We start from the raw sequence: 19230 nt of genomic DNA on the forward strand, positions 1-19230 counted from the left end.
TTTCTTGTTTCTTGAGGTATGCCTGTATTGCTATGAACTTTCCTCCTAGCACTGCTTTTATAGTGTCCCACAGGTTTTGGGTTGTTGTGTTTTCATTTTCATTAGTTTCTATGCATATTTTGATTTCTTTTTTGATTTCTTCTGTGATTTGTTGGTTATTCAGAAGCGTGTTGTTCAGCCTCCATATGTTGGAATTTTTAATAGGTTTCCTCCTGTAATTGAGATCTATGCATCTTTTATAATTAATCAAGCACTTTATACCTTGTGGCAATGTTACCTGTAGCTTGAGCAATAGGTATATTATTACTGAGATGCCTGGGCCCTGGGAAGTACAGTTCTGTGCACAGCTTCTCTGACTTCTCTGCTACCTGGAGCTTTAAAGTATCTCTTTATTAATCCAAAGAGTAATATATGCCAATGATAGAAATCCAAATAATATAGAATGGTTATGCAAGGAAAGGAAAGTCTCCTTCTACTGCCAGATAAGCAATTCATCAATCCCTCCTCCTCAGAAGCAACTGTTAAATTTATTGAAAATAGTGCTCGCTTCGGCAGCACATATACTAAAATTGGAACGATACAGAGAAGATTAGCATGGCCCCTGCGCAAGGATGACACGCAAATTCGTGAAGCGTTCCATATTTTAAAAAAAAAAATTATTGAAAATATTGTCTAGAAATGTTCTATGCATGTATAAACTAATAAATAATATAAATATATATATAAATGTTAAATTTGTATATCTAAAGTATGTATATGTACATATATACACAAATATATATCATACAATATAATTCTATGTAAGAATAAATATACTGGGCACACTGTTTTGTCCCTTGCATCTCTATTTAAAAATAGATCTTAGAAATTATTCTATATTAGCACATAGGCTTCCCTGGTGGCTCCGAAGGTAAAAAATCTGCCTGCAATACAGGAGACCCAGGTTCAATCCCTGGGTTGGGAAGATCCCCTGGAGGACAAAATGGCAACCCACTCCAGTATCCTTACCTGGAGAATCTCATGGACAGAGGAGCCTGGTGAGTTACTGCCCATGGGTTCACAAAGAGTCAGACACGACTAACACTTTGACTTTCACACTTTCATTACTTATTGGCAAATATATTAATTGGAAATATTCCTTGAATTGGAATTGCTTGATCAAAAACAATATGTATTTACAACTTTTAAAAACTTGATCTGCTTGGAATTTATTTTAATAGGAGTAAGGTGGGGATCTCCTTTTTACATTTCCAGATAGCTGCTAGTTTTCCCAAAATCTCTTTGTTGATTAATAAATCTGTCTCCACTGCTCCAAAATATATAGTTTTTAGCATATACTAAATTCCATATATATGTGGAATTCCATAGGTATATATTCCATATATGTATTTAGACTTTATTCTCTCAGTAAGCTAATCTATTCATCTTTTTAAATTACCATAGCTTTTATATTAAGATCAGAGGTTGGTCAGCTATGTTTGCATGTTTACTTTTTGGCCTAATCCTTAAAATTTATTATTATTATTTTTAGCTTAAAAATAAATCCTGTAATAGTCCCCCCTCCACACCCTGGGCCCTCAACTTAATTTATGGATTGATTTATGGGGACTTAAAATCATTATTTCCCTTATGTAATAACAGGGTATGCATATTACTTTATTTACATGGTTGTATTATTTTTGTATGTCTTTATGTGTTTCCATTTATATTCTAAAATAAGATTGTGTCCATTTATAAGCTTGATTTATCAGCTTTAAACAATATCCATTGATAATCTGCCTTAGAAAATGAGAAAATCAGTGTGCTTACATTTCCTTTATTTTTCTCAATATTTATTAATTAGATGGTTGTTCAACATGTTTATTATTTACAATATTTATATTCTATTCTTTCATCCAATCCTACTTTTTCATAATTACCATGGCTCTAATATTTGAGTGGAATCAACTATTATTTTTCCAATTCTTCTTGCATTCCCTCATGTTTGAGATGTTATTTTTCTTTATTTGTGGAAAGAACTGGCTAGAAATAAAATTTCTACATCATCCTTTTGCCCCTGGAACCCTCTAGACTTGCTTCACTGATACTTGGCTATGAAGGTTTCTCATGGAAAGTGAACTCAGTTTATTATGCACCCCATCCCTAATGACTTGATTGCTTTTTTGGCTTGGGTGCTCATAGTATCTTCTAAGTCCATCTTTGAAATCTCATGGTTGACTGTTCAATATAAGTTTTGGAGGGGGAAATTTACCTTTTCAATATTTTATTTCAGGAAACCTTTTTCCTGTAATATCTTTTAGCAAACTTCTGGCTTATTTGTTCTGTGTCCTTTTACAGCAACATCAGTTACACCTATTTTGGAGCTTTAATCTGTCATAGTCTTTCATTTTTTCCTACTATTTTTGAAGTATTTTCACTTTTTCATTTTATGTTGGTCAGTTTTATCAGTGTTGTTCTGCATATTCATGACCTTGTTTTCAGTAGTATCAATGCCCCCTTTTTTGATGCTTCTAATCTATGGTTTTTCCAGTGGTCATGTTTGGATGTGAGAGTTGGACTGTGAAGAAGGCTGAGCGCCCAAGAATTGATGCTTTTGAACTGTGGTGTTGGAGAAGACTCTTTTGAGTCCCTTGGACTGCAAGGAGATCCAACCAGTCCGTTCTGAAGGAGATCAGCCCTGGGTGTTCATTGGAAGGAAGGATGTTGAAGCTGAAACTCCAATACTTCGGCCACCTCATGTGAAGAGTTGACTCATTGGAAAAGACTTTGATGCTGGGAGGGATTGGGGGCAGCAGGAGAAGGGGACAACAGAGGATGAGATGGCTGGATGGCATCACCGACTCAATGCACATGAATTTGGGTGAACTCCAGGAGTTGGTGACGGACAGGGAGGCCTGGTATGTTGTGATTCACGGGGTCACAAAGAGTCGGACACGACTGAGCAACTGAACTGAACTGACTGTTTCATTCATTTAAGTCATGATTTTCTTTTTCTGTTTATTTCATTAGTTTTATGTAAAAGCTTCTTATGACCTTCATCTGCTTTCTTTATATGTTTTGTGGTACAGTTTTCTGATATAGTTTTTGGTTATCTTCATTTTTTTCTTCAAGTATTTCTTTATATATTTTGGTTCTTTTTGTTCCCTTGGGGTATATTCTTACATATTTTATGCTGGTTTATTTCTTTTTATTATTTGTCTTAGAATTAAGACTTTTAAAAAAGGGGGGAGGGAAAGCTGAGTCATTTGTCACAATAACAAAGATATGGCCCTTTGAAATAAGAGCATTGAAAAGAGATGAAAAAGTACATAGGAAAAATGAAACAGAGAAATAAATAGTGAACTGGTAGAGCTCAAAAACAAATGGGAGAGAAAAGCAGAATCCTAATAGAAATGAAGACATTAGATGATAAACAGGATAGAATGAACAGTATGAAAATAGTCAGTGATGAGAAGAATAGACGTGGAAAGCCTTATTTCAGTGGACCAGCTTTTTTTTTTTTTTCCTTAAGATTAAAGTATAGTGGAAGTGCTTTAAGAGTGAATGGATTAATTGTTTTTGTAGGCTTTATAAATTAAGGGAAAACCTCATCTGTAGGTTGGATTTTGCTGTTATGTAGTAGAACTTCATATTGGGTCATATTGAAAATTCCTATGTTTCAGGATTTTTTTAATGTACTGATTTAGTGTTTAGTTCTTACCTTGCCAAGAGCTCCATCTCTCTTCTCATTTCTTACCCAACAGGTGAATTTTTTTTTTTCCCCATACGTCAGTTTTCCCGTACGTGGTTCCATCTCCTTTGCCACAGTTGGTGATCAGATAGCTATAGGGACTTGAAGCGCTCTGCCGTGTACCCAGGTCTTGCCTTTGCGAGTTGTGACTTCTTGCTTTCACTTCTCATCTGGTGCTCTTCCTGTCATCTGGAGATGTGAATAATCTGCTCTCAGCTTTCTCTCTCACTGAGATCTAATACTCATTGTACTTGGCAAGCTTTTTAAAGTATGGTTCTGCATTGTGGCTACATACATGTACAGATTTGTATTTTGTATTTCCATTTATATTTCACATTTCCCATTTTTATTCACCTTGCCATTTTGTCTTTGTATCAAAGAAGAGAGCCTAGACTTTGCCACGTTAACTAGACATCTTGACAACAGTCATATGAGAAAGTCATTCCTCTGGACTAAGCATTGCTCTCTCACTGTCAGTCACCTTCTACAAAGAAGATACAGAGTTAATGGCATGGTGACAGTTGAAGTTAGAAACACCAGAGTCCAAATTTATTTTCATGTTTTGAAGGACATAGAAAAGTGCCAGAGAAGCGTGAGTGGCAGCTGCCTGCAGGGTGAAGAAACTGAAGAGGAAAGAAGCATTGCCTTGTTTCTCCAGGCACTGAGTTTCTCAGTGATAGCCACTGTCATTCTCCTAATAATCTGTACTTCCTTGGTTCCTGAGACAATCCTGAACAAGGTAAGAAGTTAATAGCCCCAGATCCATTGGTTGGTAAGACCTGGAATTAGCAGTGCTGTCCACAGATCAAGGATAAGCCTGAGGTGTTCAGCTGCTGACAAACTGCAAAAGTACCTTCCTACTACCCAGCTTATATTATATGATTGGACCATACCCATCAGATCCTGGCCCTACATAAAATAGCTGCTGAATGAATGAATGCTTTGATTCCCTTCTAGGACAAGGGCCAGGCCAGGCTTCAAACCTGGCTACTCATCTGGGGCCCTGTTGTTATTCCTCTATATTCACGTAGCCTTCTACTCTATGCTCCTCTCTTCTCCTTTTCTGTCCATAACAAGGACACTATCATTGGATTTAGAGCTCATTTGGTTAATCAGGATGATCTCATCTTGAGGTCCTTAAATACATCTTTGAAGACATCTCTCTTTTGTCAAATAAAGCCATATTCAAAGGTTCTACATGCATATATATTTTGGGGGCTGTCATTTAACCCACTACATTTATGAAACATGTATTGGAGAAAATTCTCATGTGTGACAGACATACATGTCCATCAGTAATAAATCGATATATAGAAAAATTGTAAACTGTGATGTATGTGAGATTCTCAAAGAATTAGCTACAATCCCACCTCCTTCCTGCCCACTCACCTCTAACGTACTGAATTATTACAGTCGTTGAAAATCAATGAATGGTTATAAGGCCACTTAAATGCCTATCTTTGAATATAGCCAGGATTTTACTTTTTGCTGTGCCTCACCCACAAGGCTGAACTCCCCTAACATTGATACTCATCCCCAGCTTCATTTAAACTTGGTCTGTTCTTTTTGCATTTTACTTTGTTGACCCATGTGTGCCTACACTTTGACACATTGCCTGGTCATTGCTTTGACCATCAGTTTGACACATTTTCTCAGCTGCATTGTGGGGGTCCTGGAATGATTTCAGTACACACTGCATTTTCAATGAAGAAAATACTTGGAAATTCTGCCATTGTACCTAGAGTCATTTTGCGGCAGTTCCGTAAACAAGTAGTGATAATAGAACAGTGGCCCCCAATTTGTTGAATGCAGAGCAGAGGAAGTTAGGGAACCCGCCTATGTTTGGTAGAACAAAGTTTCACATCCAGATCTTTCTAACTCTAAAGCTCAACATTTGGCCACTATGCTGTAAGTCTCCACTGGAAAGCAGCCACTTCAACCAGGGATGGAATTATGTCATGTCTGTGTGCCAGATTAAAAAAAATAGGCAATCTCTGTGAGACCATCTGACTCTTCAAAATAGTATAGAGAATGAAATAAATTACTTTATCCAGAGGATTAATTACTTGATTAAAGAATTTTGCAGAAGCACCTAGTGAATATAATTCTTGCTTTCTGGTAACAAAGACAGGCTGCCTTTAAGTTAAATTTTCAGTGTCGTGCATGTTACACAATTCCTATAGGTGGTAGAATGTTAGAAGTAACCTCACTCAGTTAAAAAGGCATGAGAGGGTAGGGATAACAGCGGTGATCACAGTAAAATGAGGAGCAGTCGAAGGCTCTACCAGAAACAGCAAGAAAGCACGTTGAAATTATACTACACAGCCTAGAGACACAAAACATTTCATTTCCCTTTGAATGAAACTGGTCTGACCTTCACCATCCTGAAATAACAGGAAATATTGTTTCTCTGGTAACTGTACTGCATTTTAGGCAAGTAGTTAAGCAGAATGCTCAGCATGAATAAATACAGTTAGAAATTGTTCAGGCAGATTTCTATGAAGAGTGTATGTTAAGCAGTAATATAAATGTAAGAGCTTACAGCAAAATGAAAGTTGTATTGTAAAGGTCAAACTTGCCTAAGAGAGATATTTAGGTAAACTATTGGGTGGAAAAACTGATTCCCATTTTGTTTTAATGGTTAGTAACGTATGGTGGCTGAGGTGATGGGTTTCAGCTGAGTGAATCTTACAGTATTATCTTGTGTTTGATTCAGCAGAAAGTGGATGATTTTTGCAGGACTATGAAAAATGGCTGAATTCCCTCTTCCTGAGTCTAAAATTAATGACTGGAAACATTATCAACAAGGTAGGTTGTCAAAAGAATAGTGCAAGTACTTTATCTAGAAATGGTGTATTTTCCCTTAGATAAACATGGAGGATTATTATGGGAGAGTTTAGGAGAACAAATTTATGTAATTTTGTACTCAGCCACAATATTAGCTGAAAACACCTGAAGGTAAGAATCAGATATATAAATAGAAATATATGGTGTGTGTGCGTGCGTGCATGCATGTGTGCGTGCATGTGTGTGCGTGCGTGTGTGTGTGTGCTTCCTCAGTGGCTCAGTAGTAAAGAATCTGCTTGCAGTCCAGGAGCTGCAGATGTAGGTTCAATCCCCGGATCGGGAAGATTCCCTGGAGGAGGGCATGGCTACCCACTCCAGTATTCTTTCTTGGAGAATCCCATGGACAAAGGAGCATGGCGGGCTACAGTCCATAGAGTCAAAAAGAGTTGGACACGAGTGAAGTGACTTAGCACACACACACCTGTATATATATACACACATACTGAACTGCAAGGAGATCAAACCAGGCAATCCTAAAGGAAATCAATCCTGAATATTCATTGGAAGAATGGATGCTGAAGCTGAAGCTCCAATGCTTTGGCCACTTGATGTAAAGAACTGACTCATTAGAAAAGACTCTGATGCTGGGAAAGACTGAAGGCAGGAGAAGGGGACAACAGAGGATGAGATGGTTGGATGGCATCACTGACTCAATAGACATGAGTTAGAGCAAGCTCCTAGAGATGGTGAAATACAGAGAAGGCTGGTGTGCTGCAGTCCATGGGGTCACAAAGAGTCAGACATGACGAACAACTGAACAACAACAATATGTATAAATCTCTGCCTGATTCCTGGATTTGGAGTATACTGTCTAGGCTCATTCCCCAGTAAGAAGACTGGCCAGGGCCATAAGCACTTGCAGTAGGACCACAGGATCCCTAATATCACACCTGGACTGGTGGATGGGCCCTCAAAGATCACCTCTGCCCTTGGGCAATTTTATACCTACTTACCTAATCCTTAAATTTATCAGGCATTTATTGAACCCCACTATGTTGCGCTTCTAGAGATGTGGAGATCAGTGAAGCATAGTTACTGCCTTCAACGCTGTTTGGAGAGGGAAGGCATGGTGATCAAGCACATAGGTTAGTTACATTTTAGAGTGTTAAGGGAACACTGAAGTCGAGAGGGAGCCTAGCTGATTCCACTCCATCTAATTGGAGGGGAGGAATTGAGGGAAATCTCGAAAGAGTTGCAGTTTGTCGAAAGTTTGCGGTTGTAGCTGCAGGACTACAGAAGTTATTTAATCTTTGGGCCTGTTTCTTCTTCTATAAAACATTGAGAAATGGGCCCACCTATCTTTCTGGGTTGTCTATCTTTTTGGGTTGTCTTGAAGATTACATGAGAACATGTGTGAGAAGTCTGGAGCTTGTTAAGTATGGTTAAGTTTTCATTATGATCACTTTTGGCCACTTAGGATTTAAAAACAAAAACCTCTTAACTCCTTCCTGAGGACAGGGAGGTTCTGAAACCTCTGTGAAATCCGACTAGCCTTACCATTTTTGTCTGATAGCTGCAAGAAGCTAAAATATAAGTAATTTCTCAAGTACGTGATTCTGCTAAGAGAGTTAATGGCTTAAAAGTGAATTGTTGGCCCCATGCACATCTAGACTATGAGGAAAATAGACTGTTAATCTAGTGTTGAGCTTCTTGTTCTTTCCTGTCTCTGCCTTAGTCATTCAGTCATGTCTGACTCTTTGTGACCCCATGGACTGTAACCCACTAGGCTCCTCTGTTTATGGGATTTTCCAGGAAAGAATACTGGAGTGGGTAGCCATTCCCTTCTCCAGGGGATTTTCCTGATCCAGGGTTTGTACCTGGGTCTCCTGCATTGCAGGCAGATTCTTTACCATCTGAGCCACCAGGGAGAGCCTGTCTTACGCTCTGCCTCACTCTCTCTGCGGCCACTTTTCTCTGTAGAGCACCGCTTATGTCAGTTGTTCCTGAGACAGCCCTTGGTGCCATGTCTCCAGCTAGTCTCACACATGAAAACACCCAGGAGAAGCATTTTTAAAGTTTGTTTAGATATGATTAATCAGCTCAGGAAAGTCGTGTGAATACTGTATAATGATTTTATTAGAAGAACCTGAGAAAGTAGTTTTCTTGGGGATTGATCCTTGTTTCATTGGCTGAAGCACTCATCCCACACCTTTTGATCCAGTTTAGTGAAAAGGTTAAAGTGAACCCACTTTCAAATGGTATAGCTTAACTGGAAATAATCTTAAGAGCTCACAATCAGGTATCTGTAACTTTAATATCTGTCTATTTATTTAAATCAACTGAGATCTTTGGGCATTTCCAGTACATATTGGTATTTTGTATTTTCTGCCTGGGATTTCTTTCTTCACTAGTATGTCCAGTCCTGTGATAATCATGGTCGCTTCTGAACTTGCTGCCTCCCTGTGAAAATTTTCCTTGCTTGCGTCCTAGTAGCTTACTGTTCTGGCTCTAAGTTATGGCATAGATTGTCATCTCTACTCATCAGCTCCTCAGTTGGTGGAGAGTGAAATAGCTGTCTCTGTCCTGCAATTCTCTTAGGGTCAGGAACAGCTAATATTAACAGTTTCTCTGAATATTATAGTTTCTTTTAAGCTGCTTAGAATAAAATTGGGGTATCACTTCCTAGAGGACTCTGATACAGCTTTCCAGGGCTGTTAAACCATTTTAGTTCATGGGGAAGTCACATTGGAAGCATATTGTGAAAGTTATTCCTACATGAAAGAAGGAATATCAAACTTGATGTGTTTCATCATCTTTTAGGTAAACTTCATTTTTCTCTGCTCTCTTTTGGCCCATGTGCCAGTGAAATGAAAGATTGTTATAAAACCACAATTACAGGAAAAAGGGGAAGCACTGTTTTTGTAAAAGTAACTCTAAAACAGCTATTAAAAGAAGCTATCTTTAAAAAATTTAGAATGAGTGAGTGAGTGAAGTGAGTGAAATCGCTCAGTCGTGTCCAACTCTTTGCGACCCCATAGACTGTAGCCTACCAGGCTCCTCTGTCCATGGGATTTTCCAGGCAATAGTACTGGAGTGGATTGCCATTAGACCCATCTAAATTCTCAGTTTAAAAAGACTTAAAATACCTAAAAGGTTTTAGATAATTGTCGATGCTATTGAATAAATGTTGAATGAGACAGCAAGGTCTCTTGAAATTGGGTTATGATTTATTGTAATTATTTGTGGAATTTTGGTTTCTCATTTTAGATAGTGTACCTCCTGCAGGCAGAAATGGGCCTCACTGCCCTCATCATGGTTGAGAGAAGACTAAAAGCTCCTGTCTTTACAGGGAGATGTGGGCTGGCTCAGCCTTAACCAGAAATTTCAGATCTGTTTGCCTATTGGTTTATTTTTGCGTAATCTTTTTCAAGACTTTCAGAATCACTCTGTTATATAGCAGATGATTTTGTCTTTTTAATCTAGTCTGAGGGCTTTAGATAAATATGGAAGGTTTTTTTGTCCTTTGCATTTAGTGTTTTGACAACAATTTTTGTTTTAAACCTGTTGCTTTTTATGATATACTTTTAGTTTTTAATCATTTTTATTTACTAAATGATCTGAGATGTTTATCTTTTTCCTTGTGTTTATATATTAGTCATGATTTAATGTTATCTCTATAAGATTGAAGAATCTATTTGATGTCTAGGTGATGTAGATAGGAGTATGCTTTCTCTCTATTCTACTTCCTCTCCTTCTCATATCACCAGAGGTAGGTTATGTTATTATCTTTTAAATTGTTACTGTCTGTAACATTTATATTCTGTTCCACTTATTCTGACGGGTGAATAGTGTCTTCATAGTGATTTCTCCACTTAATTCTAAGTTTATGGGATATCATACTACAGTAGTTGTTTTAAAGAAGGGCTCAAAGAAGCTATGCTCCTGAGTTTTTGCATGTTTCATATTATCTGTCAATGACCTTTATACTTGATAACTTGTTCAGATTGAACATTCTTGGTTTATATTTTCCTTTCCCAAGGACTTAGTAAATATTGCTTTATTGCCTCCTGCAGTATTTTTTTTTTTTTAAGTCTGAGGTCAGTCATTTTTTTTTTTTAATAGGGAATTGATTCTTTCCTGCCCTCACTTCCCCGACCCCCGCCACCACCCCCCACCCCCCCACCCCCCCCCCATACAGAAAGCTCTGTCATTAAACTCCAGAGAGTTTCTCAGGTTAAATTCTGATCATTCTAAAGCAACTTTTCCTGGTACACAATGTACTCATTTTACCTGTACACAGTGAACTCATTTTACCTATATGCTTGATTTTTCCTTTACTTCAAAGAAATGTTCTTTTGTTTTATATTTGAATGTTTATTGTTATATTTCTTCTTTAGGAAAGTCAACTATATCCATGTTACATCTCCTTTAGCTCCATAACAGTACTGTTCTTTCTGATACTTAAATGTCATTGTCCTATATTTTTGTGCTTTTGGAAATGGTTTGTTTTTTCCTTCTGATAGCTTTAATGTGAACTTCATTGTTGTAGAGTTTTATTTTTCTCTCTTCTTTTTTTGGACTTTGACTCAGCACTTTACATTTGTTTTCTGATCTTTTCTCTTGAAGCCTACTATGTCTTATCTGGGTTCTTGTTTCAGAGGGGTTGTGATATTTGAAATGATTTTTATTTAAAGAATACTATATATTTCATAATTTGGGGCATGATTTGTGTTATAGTCTTACAAAATTTTTATCTGCCTTCTGCTTGTCATAATATTCTTTTCCTTAGTCTTTTAGTACTATTTTTATATATGTCCCAGCTGATTTTTTTTTCTATTTTTCACCTCTAATACGTATCTGAATCAGCTGTTTGATGTTCGATAGTATAGAGGGGAGTTAGTAAGACTGCAGCAGGAACTTTGGATTTTAGACCAAGGATTTTGGACATATTTCCATGAGCATTCTATCCTAAGTATATAGTAAATCAGTTCTGTGTAACCTAGCAATCTTTCTGGCACCTAGTGAAGCCATAAGCTCATTCTTTCTTTCTGTCTTTTTTCCCCTCCTTCCTTCTCTTCCTCCCCGCCCCCCCCCACCCCCCCCCCGCATGCTGTCCCCTTCCCTTCCTCTCCCTCCTTTTTTTCTCTGTAGCTTTCTCTCTCTCTCTCCCTTCTCTCCCCTTCCTTTATTCCTTTTTCCTCTAATTCCCTGCAGGGCTACTTCCACTGATAATTTCTCTACAACCACGTTTCACCCACAGCAACTCTTTCGGAAAGATGACATGTCTGAATGCTTTCATGTTCAGCTTGGCAATATCTGCCACAGTATTGTGTAAGGTTTACCGGGAGCTCCACAGCTCCTGCAGGAAACCCAGGTGGCTGTTCAAGTGAAGAAGGACTCTCTTTGTTGTGGCAGATCCCGCCTGCAGTGGGGAATGCTTCACTGTGCTCAGGGCCTGAAGTGGCTTCTGTCTCTTGTGGAGTTTTCCCCTGTCTCTGTGCGTTTTTTTTATTGTGGTTTAGCATTGTGATTGCTGCTTCATTTGCTGTGCTTTACGGTTGTGGTGGTTTCTAAGCATATTAGTTATCTTTCGTTATGGAACAAAGCACCTCAAACCTTGGTGACTTAAATCAACTACAATGTGTTACTTCTCCCAGCTCTGTTGGTTGATGAGGCAGTTCTGCTGATCTCACCTGGGTTTATTTACATGGCTTCAGTCAGCTGGTGACTCATTTGCAATGGTTGAGACAACTGGGATATTGTGGTCTCTCTTTCCATGTGGTTTCATCCTGGCTATCTTCATGGCATGGTGATCTCAGGGTTCCAGAGGGCAGGAAGCTTCAAGACCTCTCATGGCAGAGGCTAGAAAGTCTCATAGCAACATTTCTGCTGCATTCCATGACTCAAAGCAAGTCAGAAGACCAATCCAGTTTCAAGAGGTGGCAAAGTCACACTGTAACTGGTATATAGTTATAGAAGGAGTTATTAATGTTTTTCCTCTATTTGGGCAAACATTGTGGTTCATTTTTTGATTTATGTTTCTTCACCCTGTTTTTGTTTAATGGTTTAATGGTTAAGAAAGGAACAGTTTTACACTGTTGCCTTTTTAAGAAGCCAGCTATTATTAGTTTTAGTGGTGGTTAATATTAATATACCTTATTTATAATAATATAGCACCTTTTATTTTTTACTTATTAAAAACCATAAGGTTTAACATAAGAAATGACTCTTCTGTTTGTTGTTAATAGCTCCCAATCATAGTGCAAGGATTCTGAGACTTGAAATGGGAAAGGTTTTTCCAGTTTATATAGTATAGGATAATGAATTTTAGGCTGGAGACCAGGAAGGCGGTCTTCTATTTCAGATTCTAATCCTAGCTGTGTGATCTTAAGAAAATGAGTTTACTTTTGTTTCTCATTTACTAAAGTGAAGAGGTTCTTAAACTTTAAGGTCATAGAATTTACCTATGAGATTTGTTAAAAATTCAAGTTCAGTCTCTCCGTTGAAATTCTTACTCGATAGGTCCAAGATAAGATCTAAGAATCTGATTTTTAAAATAAGCATTTATATGATCCTGTTGTGGGTCATCTGTTAACCATATTCTGAGGAATACTTTACATCTGAGTTTTCACAGAAATTTGAAAACCTCATCAGCTTCCATTTGCAAAATTCTATTGATTATTAAATGTATATTTAAAATGTGTTTGTTATTTGAGCAATGATAAGCTGTTTAATTACCTGCCTCATTTAAAATGTGAGAATAAACATCCTAACTTGGGCCCAGTGTTTTCACATCTACCATTATGGAAATGAAAGAAAAATTAGCTTCTCATGCACATCATTAATATCTGTTGATTAAAAAAACTGTACATTAAAAAAATTCTCATCTTTGTGCTATACTTTTATTCTCTGCCATGCAAAATGGAAATCAATTGACATTATACAACCCACTCCAGTATTCTTGCCTGGGAAATCCCATGGGCAGAGAAACCTGGCAGGCTACAGTCCATGGGGTCGCAGAGTCAGATACAGCTTAGAGACTAACAACAACAGTTACTCCTACAGATCTGGGGGCCAATCTTTAATAAGTTAAAAATTTGTGCTTTCCACAGCCAAATATGTGAAAGTTTCATGCTCTGTGCTAGGGAAGCTATTTTTCATGACTCAGACGTATCTACTTCAAAGTTAATTTTAAGCAATGGACAGTGGAAATCATTAAAACAAAGCTTGTACATATAAGGTGCTAAGATTTTTAGATAAAACATTTTTAAATATGAGAAAATAGAGTTCAGTGACTTTTAACATTAAATAGTTCAAGTTCAGTGTCACCAGCACATCATTATAGATGGGCTTTGGGTTAAGGATATATGATTTAGTAATAATGTCTCCCGAACTAAAGAATATGCACTTACAGGGGGTATTGTAATTTTTTTTTTCCTCAGATTTTTGCAGGCCACAGTTTTAGCTTGTGGGCCATACAGAAACAGACCATGGGCCACTTTTGGCCCTCAGGTAGTAGTTTTAAGTCCTTCTTTATTATAAAGGGCTTCCCTTGTGGCTCAGCTGGTAAAGGATCTGCCTACAATGCAGGATACCCGGGTTCGATCCCTAGGTCGGGAAGATTCCCCTGGAGAAGGGAAAGGCTGCTGCTGCTACTAAGTTGCTTCAGTCGTGTCCGACTCTGTGTGATCCCATAGACAGCAGCCCACCAGGCTCCCCCGTCCCTGGGATTCTCCAGACAAGAGTACCTGAGTGGGGTGCCGTCGCCTTCTCCGAGGGAAAGGCTGCTGCTGCTGCTGCTAAGTCGCTTCAGTCGTGTCCGATTCTGTGCGACCCCATAGACAGCAGCCCACCAGGCTCCCCCGTCCCTGGGATTTTCCAGGCAAGAACACTGGAGTGGGTTGCCATTTCCTTCTCCAGTGCATGAAAGTGAAAAGTGAAAGTGAAGTTGCTCAGTCGTGTCCGACCCTCAGCGACCCCATGGACTGCAGCCTTCCTGGCTCCTCCGTCCATGGGATTTTCCAGGCAAGAATACTGGAGTGGGGTGGAGGGAAAGGCTACCCATTCCAATATTCTGGCCTGAAGAATTCCATGGACTGTATAATCCATGAGATCACAAAGAGTCAGACACGACTGAACAACCTTCACTTTTACTACTTTAACTTTTATTATAAAACCCCTCTTTATAATAAAAATGCTTGTCAAACTCGAAATAAGATTGGATCCAGGTTTTAAACAGTTAGTAATTTAGCTGACTTTATTTTTGTTAGAGCAACTCTCTATTTGGCCACTTGATGGCAGCATTTACTATATGTTAACATTGAACTTTTTTTTTTTTTTTCCCCTCCCCTAGGTTGTTCAGCCTCGTTTAACATTGGTAGTGGAAAAGATTGATAGCAATGCAAATGTATTTATAACCAAGAGAGATAGTCACCTTCCACCCCAATTAGCCTTTGCATTGATTTACTGAAGAAAAACATCTATTACTGAAAAAAGTCTTACAGATTAGTGTTGCATTATTTTGTTACAGTTGAAATATGTAGGGAAAGTGATCTTGAAGAGGATACACTTTAGTCTAACCAAAAATGTATTTTTCCAATAGTTAAAAAACAGATACATCATTGAGGATGCAGCTCTGGTTCAGAATACCATACCACAGTTTTTTCCCCCTTAAAGCTATCTGCTTAGTTATTTGAATATTTTCTAATAATGAGCTTGTGTCACATTTTAGATCTTTAAAAAGAGATTTATTCATGAACTGTTGCTTGGATAAAGCCATTGATCTACCAATAAAGAAAAATCCCATTTCTCAATTTCTTTGTGAGAAGTTCTAATTATGGTTAGAACTAAAGTCTTTTTTTTTTTTTTTTTTTTTTTTTTTCAGTGAAAAGGCTTACTGCCTCCTGAAATACATTTTTGTACCCTCTAAAGATTGGAACTGCAACCGTGACTTTTCTCCTGCCGAGAAAAACCTACCAGTAATGACTGTATAAACATCCTGGTAAGTACTTTCTAGGGAAGGTTTTCTAAGAGAATTCCCGTTTGAGATTTACATGGAGCACAAATTGATAGAGATTTACAAGGCAGTTACGATTTAGCGCTTTTGGCTCGAAAGAAAAAAATAGTATTTTTGTTTTGTTTTAACCATTGCCTATTTTCTCTTGGTTCCTTGTTTCCCTTAAAAAAATCATGGCATTTGGAAAAGTTTGATAGGTATTTTGTTTTTCGAGCTTTTACCAGAGAAGATTCCCCATATTATAATTCCTTGCCATCTGAATTTATATGTCAGAGTTAGGATAGGGTACTCAGTATTGTAAAGAGACTCTGATGAGCCATCAGGACTGCAAAAATGACAAAAAAGTAACTTGGGAAGTTGTGGATGGATGGCGAGTTTATATAAATATCTTTGTGGGTGCATATAAATATTCTGGGGAGGCAATTCCAGCTCTGCTATTTTCACGAGCTCAAGTCTATTTTCTGAGCTCTATGTATTTTTACTTACATACAATTGTACATTTTCTCCTGTTTATATACGCTTGGATAGTCTGTGTCTATAAAAGGAGACTTGTGTTCCTTATACATACTTCCTGTAGCTGATCTAATGCTAGTTTAAAATTAAAAGAAGATTCTATAGTAAGAGTAATGCAAAATTACGGAAGAAAGCTTATAAAATATAGATATGTGAAAAGTAAATAAAAACCTGTATCTTACCATGGCTTTATTGAGTGTTATAGTCATAAATATGTATATATTTCACAAATAAATATAAAAATATTGTAGAAATTAGGTCATACATTAGTCTTATACAGGTTTTCACAACCTAGTCAGACACAGTTTCTATTGCTACACAATTCACTTATATGCCTTCTCTTTTTAACATAAGCACATAATCCTCATTTTCAGATTTATCATTATGAGATATGCTACCTGGTTTGGACCCCTGGAAAAAGAATATTTAAATGATACCACTGTAGTCACCTACTGGGTCTGATTGCGTACATATGGGAATTCGTAAAGAGGACCCATCTCCAGATGGCCTCATATTCCTTCCTTAAATTGTATAGGAAGTTAAGGTCTAGAGCTGACAGGCATAATTGCTGTGATGTTTAGTCTCAGATGAAATCAATGTGGAAAAGAGAAAGAAAACAATAGCCCTGACAGCTTTCCCAGTCTGCAAGCTTTGCTGTATGTAATGTGCTGTTCAGTTCTAGCCAAAAGTTGAGAAAGGAAGGAAGTGCTGGAGTGGCTGCACTAGAGAGGGGCTGGTTGCCTTTCAGGAGAGCCTTGTTTTTACTTTGTGCTTTGAAACCCTGAGAGCCCAGCACAGTGCTGTCTCCCTCACTGGTGCCAGAAGGTGCGGAGAACTGCCTGCCCAGAAATGCCAACTGGAAGTCAGAACAATCTCAACTGCAGCCCTCTTACCAGTTACTTGATGAGCACGTGTGCACACATATGTGTGGGTGTTCTTGCATGGATGAATGCATGTTCACACATGTTCCATGCATGCTGAGTTTTCTGGTTAGTGTAGTTCCATCAAAACCTGGTCACAGGAACTTGGGTCAGTGTTTTAGGCATGACGCATCTCAGACAGTGTGTGGTCTCTGAATACAGGTACCCAGCCTGACTACAGTGAAGGCAGCTCCATTACATTCGGCAGTGTCTCAGTTAAAGCAGAGTAGAAGGGTTTCAGCAAAGAGAAGGAATCAGGTTGTGCTGCTGGTTTAGTCTGACTGTGAGTGGAGAAATAGTGAAGCAATTGAGGGCTCCTACCTCCTATAACATTGTGGGAATCTCCCGAAACTATGAAGCAAACTTAGATTTGGCAAGTTTGCTTAATGGTTTTGATAAGCCCTGTAGCCAGATACCATTTCTGGGTTTAGAATAGTTGAATTCTGTGTCAAATTTGTTTTTTGTTGTTTTGCTGCTTGCAAATGTACATCCCCCCTGAAATCTTTGCATATTCAATAAAAAATTACCCAGGGAGTTGAAATTGGCATTGATTTTTAATTTATACAGAACTTATTACAAATATATATCAGTGTCAATTAAAACGTTTCATTGCCTACAACATATAGGAAATCAAATTTCATAATTGCATTTACCATGTGGGCAGTAACACTGGTTTCAGAGTTTAAAGGTCATTGATAATCAGGCTCTGAGTTTAAATTGCAGTATGTTTTTTTCCTCTCCCTCTTACAGATTGCAAATGTGACAAAGAAACACTGGCACAACTTAGCATTTTCTAATAAAAGAAACATTGATGCTTGCTTTCTGTTTGCCTTTCTTCTTGTGCTGCATCCTTCATAACTGCAAAGATAACTTGCAGGTAAATATTCAGTCAGTGTTTGAACAATAAGAACAGTAATACCAATTTGAGTAACAAAATACAAATGGGCCCTTTGGCTTTGATTTATTATCAAGTGGGAACTTAGTGTTCTCAAATTTCTCTGTCCTTGATAAAATTCCTCTTTAATTTCAGTAGGACTCTTCCCTAAGAGTTTTCCGTCTTGCACTTCCCATTTTCCATCCTCCTTTCATCATTCTCAAGTTTCTCGTTCCTGGAATTTTGCTTCTTTCCTGGTAAGTTGTAGTAAGGGAACATATTCATTTTGTTATCAGGTTGCAGTCACTGATCTGACTGAGTTCTGGGTTTTGTGTGTCATCTAGTACTAATATGTGTCATTTCTTCAGGCTGTGACTTCTTCACCTGCAGAATGAGGGTGAGGAATGGTTTGACTTCTGTGGTCACTTTTAATTTTAAAATCCTGTGCAGAGACATTACTTTGCCAACAAAGGTCTGTCTAGTCAAGGCTATCATTTTTCCAGTGGTCATTATGGAAGTGAGAGTTGGACTGTGAAGAAAGCTGAGCACTGAAGAATTGATGCTTTTGAACTGTGGTGTTGGAGAAGACTCTTGAGAGTTCCTTGGACTGCAAGGAGATCCAACCAGTCCATTCTAAAGGAGATCAGCCCTGGGATTTCTTTGGAAGGAATGATGCAAAAGCTGAAACTCCAATACTTTGGCCACCTCATGCGAAGAGTTGACTCATTGGAAAAGACTCTGATGCTGGGAGGGATTCTGGGCAGGAGGAGAAGGGGACGACAGAGGATGAGATGGCTGGATGGCATCATGGACTCGATGGACACGAGTCTGAGTGAACTCCGGGAGTTGGTGACGGACAGGGAGGCCTGGCGTGCTGCGATTCATGGGGTTGCAAAGAGTTGGACACAACTAAGCGACTGAACTGAACTGAAAGAGATAGTAACCTCCAGAATATAAAACACACATGGAAATAATCATGCATGTGTAAGAATCAGTGGTCAGTAAAATTTAACCGTTAAAAGGTTCAGATATAATTCATGTGAAATTTATACTATAAAAGTAGCATATTTTAGATTCTTAAGGATTTAACTGTTAAAAAAATGAGAAGACAATGTGAGATTAAACAAATATAACATGAGTTCTAACAGCTGAGTTCAGCAATGTTGCAGGATACAAAATAAACATATAAAAATCAATTATATGTTTATATACTAGCAATGAACACACGGACACTGAAATTGAACTATCATTTATAATCACATAAAAATAATGAAATACTACATTGTAGATCTAACAAAACTTGTGCAAGACTTGCATGTTGAAAAGTATACAATGCTGATGAAAGAAAGAACGTGTACAGAAATAGAAATATTTATTCATACATTATAGG

General features: G+C 38.0%; 1 long non-coding RNA gene and 1 other non-coding gene across 3 annotated transcripts; both read left to right on the forward strand.

The window, feature by feature from the left end:
* The first annotated feature begins 539 nt into the window (after positions 1–539).
* On the forward strand, positions 540–646 carry LOC120864971. The gene has a single exon (XR_005721298.1). It is a non-coding gene; the product is annotated as a U6 spliceosomal RNA (small nuclear RNA).
* Positions 647–5371: 4725 nt separating this feature from the next.
* Positions 5372–18282, forward strand: LOC120864695. 2 transcript variants are annotated; one of them, XR_005721210.1, is made up of 4 exons: positions 5372–6538; positions 15402–15518; positions 17717–17843; positions 17997–18282. It is a non-coding gene; the product is annotated as an uncharacterized LOC120864695 (long non-coding RNA). The 2 variants fall into 2 exon arrangements; XR_005721211.1 differs by having other exon boundaries at positions 18000–18282.
* The last annotated feature ends 948 nt before the right edge of the window (positions 18283–19230 follow it).

Source organism: Oryx dammah, unplaced genomic scaffold, assembly GCF_014754425.2.
Source record: "Oryx dammah isolate SB20612 unplaced genomic scaffold, SCBI_Odam_1.1 HiC_scaffold_5, whole genome shotgun sequence".
Lineage (NCBI taxonomy): Eukaryota > Metazoa > Chordata > Mammalia > Artiodactyla > Bovidae > Oryx > Oryx dammah.